The sequence below is a fragment of the Pinus tabuliformis genome, chromosome 3_2 (genome assembly GCF_031772625.1).
Source record: "Pinus tabuliformis cultivar Carrire ecotype Pingquan chromosome 3_2, CPIR1, whole genome shotgun sequence".
Classification (NCBI taxonomy): domain Eukaryota; kingdom Viridiplantae; phylum Streptophyta; class Pinopsida; order Pinales; family Pinaceae; genus Pinus; species Pinus tabuliformis.
The window spans coordinates 256,950,018-256,954,329 of NC_142302.1; positions in this window are offsets into that span (position 1 = coordinate 256,950,018).

Consider the following 4,312-nt stretch of genomic DNA (forward strand, 5'->3'; position numbering starts at 1 on the left):
GGTCGGGTGGTACGTGGAAGTCCCTCACTTGGTTGTTATTTTCATATGTTAATAAGAGCCATTCTTCCATTGTGATTCATGTATATTTGTAGAAATTATGTTGGCGATATTATGGCTGAGATTCCATGGTTTCTATGTTGGTTATTTGATGGTTATATGTTGGTTATGTGATGTATATTACTTATGGAACTTGACATGTTTTGATGAATGTATGAATGGTTGATGAATGCATGGACTGGAAAATGTTATTGTAGCTATTATGAGATGGCATTAAACCTTCTTGGCGATTCTTAGATAAGTTTCAGACTCCTATGATTAGATATGTATTCATGACCTATAGCTTACATGTTCGCCATATCCTTGACGAAATGAATGTCACGGTTAGGCTTGGTTAAGTCAAGTTTCAAACTCAAGCTTGAATGTTTAGCTTTATTTTCATGTCTATAATCATTCTAAGAAGTTTCAAGAAGTTTTGTGTAGTGGTCTGGATGTTGGCTTGAAAAGGTGGCACTGATCCCGAGACCACATGCTCTGAATTGAAGGTTTTAGGTCAAAACTACATGAGTTAGGCTTGTGAGTGCGATTGGAGGCTCACAACCACATGAATGCCTTGTTTCAGGGTAGGTTAGTGAAAATTTAGTTCTAGCTTAGGATTTTGTCATCAGAGGTTTTGCATTGACTTCTGGGTGACCTAGTGTCTTGAGGGATGTCTGTGAGTTGTTAGTGTGTTAGTTTGTAGGCCCCACTTCCTTAACTGGAGCTGGAAGGTCAGGTCATGTCATAGTAACTCTCATCTCATGTTTAATCCAACAGGGTGATGAAACTGAGTAAATGTGGGAGGGGTGGTTAAACAAATGCATTCAATGATTGGGTTGTTAAGTCAACAAGGCAAATGGAGGGCAATTTCCAAAATCTGGCATCACAAAAATAATTTGATAATGTTGGCTAGGGATTTTTAGTTGTATTGAACCTCTTCTTGCCCCCCTCACTATTCCCCACTCATGGTGTCATGGTCCCTATAGGTGCTTATGCCCTGGTCAACTACTAGAATTTTCTTATTAGCTCAAGGATATAATATTTAGAACATTAACATGTTCATATCACTACATTGTTATCAATCATCAATGTTGAAATTAAAACAATTGTTATTGTAATTAATTACACACATGATCAGGGAATCAAAATGGATATGGCAATTATTCCATTGATGGAAAAGGCTTCATACATTGATTTGGCATCAAGTTAGGTTGTGACCTTTAACTAGATTATAATAAAATAATGTAGTGATTCTTGAAGAAATATTTGGGACTGTACTAATAATATATCAATGCATTAGTCAAAGGGTAAAGATATGATAATGGACTAACTTTTATAATGCTAGAGAAAATGAATTAGATATTGTAGAGTTCCATATGCAATATTTATAAGTAATCTTTTTTCCCCAACAAAAAAAAAATACTGTAATTTTTATTAATGGTATAAAAATTACATTTTGAGGAAACATGTAGTGTGTATGCATATAAGATCTGAAAGTACAAGACAAATCAAGAAAGCTCAAGAAGATAAAACATAAAGGTTCTCTAAATGACTAAGAACCACAAAGCATATGCTAGAAAGCAACATAGAAAGAGCAAAGAAAATTAAGGTTGATAACTAGAGCTAATCTTCTTTTTTTGTTCTTCCTATTTTGCACCTTTTTCCACCCATGGGGATTTGGTTCCACAAGAACCAAAGCCAAATCCCATCTCTCCTGTGGGACTTCTTTGTTTGAGTCCGAGCTCTCAAAGACATGAGCTCTTTTTGAGCCCCCAATTCCATCCAATGTCAAGGGGACCTCGTTGACTGGTGACAATTCCTTGCTGAACCAAGGCATCTACATTCAATTTATCTCCTTGTTGTGATATAGCTATCATTTCGTCTTTTCCCAATGGACTTCCATTGTTATCTTTGCCTTCATCCTCAGAAGGATATCCTTTTGGTTTGAAAACATATGCGGCATCATAATGTCGTGCTCTCATAATCAAAGACTTGCGATTAGTAGAAGTAGTTGTGTTTCAAAATTATATGATTTCGGAGTTCTTTCCTCAATTCGATCTCCACATAGATTATTGTGAATGTGAAGATGCCATTTTTCTATTCTTTCCATATCCATCATTTAAAAATTCACCGAGAGCGTTTCCTATATTCTTAAGGACTTTCTGATGCCAAAAAGGAAGGCGAAGGTTTGGAAGCCTCACCCAAATCGACATAGAAGAAACCACCATCGTGTTGGCATCAAACTCGGGAAACCATGGAGTGATGAATAGCCCAACTCCAACCTAGAATCATGGTCCTTCATTTAGTGCAAAATCCAGATCCTTTTAAGTTTCAAATTGTACAATGGAAAAACCTTTTGAGAAAAGGTATATGTCACAATTTGTAGTCCACGAGGAGAAAATCCAATGGATTAAAGGTTCAGCTTTTTTCCAAAAGCCATTGAATCTACAAATTTTTTATTTCGATTGAAGAAGAGAGAAAATAGAGGAAACCTCAGGGAGATTTACCTCCATAGTTGGAACTTTCTCCAATTTCTCAACAATATAGGGGCTTGGAGTATATTGATTATGATCTTTTGGAGTAGAGGATTTCCCTTGCTTTTCTTCTTTGAAAGAGACAAAGGAACCATTTGTAGCCTTGGCTCCATTAACTCCCCCTCTCAGCCTTGTATTTAGTATGGTATTTGAATTCCTTACAATACTATAATCTTTTGGCTGAAAGGGATCCTGCAAAACCTTCCCTTCAAATTGTAGGCAGACCCAATTTTTCCTGAACAAGTTGTTCGAGAAATAAGATAGATAGAAATTCCTTTCCCAAAAAACATAAGTTTCCCCACAAATTTTTTTGATAAATATTTGGAATGAAGGTATCATATTAATCTCTGTCTATTGAGATGAGGTCCCAAATTAGGGCTGATAAAAAGGAACCCTGTGACCAAAAATCGCCAAAGGGGGCAAAAGAGATGTAGCTGCCCCCATGGTTGCTACATTTGTAGTTCGACATATAGGTGAGAGGGAAGAAAAAGGCATAAGGGTCGATGGTAAAACCCCAGTCAAAATCATTGATTTGATTGAGCTCAACCGCCTCTTAGATATTATGTTAATCAAAGTAGAATAGTGAGCATGTGAACAATCAAAGGAAGACACTGAGATAGAGAGGCGGTACTAGCTACTATTACGCCCACTAATTCTCACGGAGGATGGTCGCACAAAAACTCCTGTGAAGCAACAATCCTCTCAGGTCATCAACAACAAATGTAACTCGACTTTCTTCACCAGGGATCCATAAGTCCATTCACGACTCCATGGCTCAATCACATGGAATCACATGGTTTGTTTCAACACCCTGAACCCTGACAGTGGCATGAGAAGAAGCGTCTTCTTGATAAACCCTAGCTTCCAATGCACATAACTCTGATTCATAAGTAATCTCTTGAAAAAGGTGTTTGAAATTTTATATATGGTGGATTTTGCTTAAAAAGGAAAAAAATATCAACAATATTAATTGAAAGGCATGCAAATGAGCCCACAAAGATTTGAATAAACTATGTCTATATATATATATATATATATATATATATATATATATATATATATATATATATATATATATATATATATATATATATATATATATATATCAAAAGGTATGCAAATGGTGGCTTGTCTAGTTTGGTCTTTATATGTTTTAGGTGGGTGGGGTAGGGGGTTAAAAAATATGGTATATTTCATTTCCTGGAACAATGGGATCATCATAACCATTAAGATAGGTTGAGTGTAGCATTAGCCACACAATGTGACACAATACCGCTTTTCTTGTTAGTTGGTAAATGCACAATGTTCAAGTATGCCAAAACTCCGCATGATACTTTCTTGAGAAAGTATGCTATACCTAGATAGGAATATAGGAAACTAGGTAATTAAATTTGTGTCAACACAACTTTACATTCCAGATTCCACAGGAAAACAATGAATCCCAAATGGGGCAAGCCAACCGAGATAAGAGCTACCCAACTTGGTCTAGAATGTTATGCTAACATTAAATCCTCATGGAGAGTGAGGGGCCCTTGATCACATGAAAATTAAGTTGTAAGAGGTTTGAGTGTAGGCCATAATAAAATTAATCTCATGTAGTTTGACATGTTGGGATTCATTGATGCCCTTAATTAAGTTCTTTATGAAATTAAGACATAAGACCATTTTTAGGAGTGTGCCCTGTTCATGATCCATTTGATTGGTTTATAAGGATTTGCTATAGCTCTTTACTGAGGAGAAAA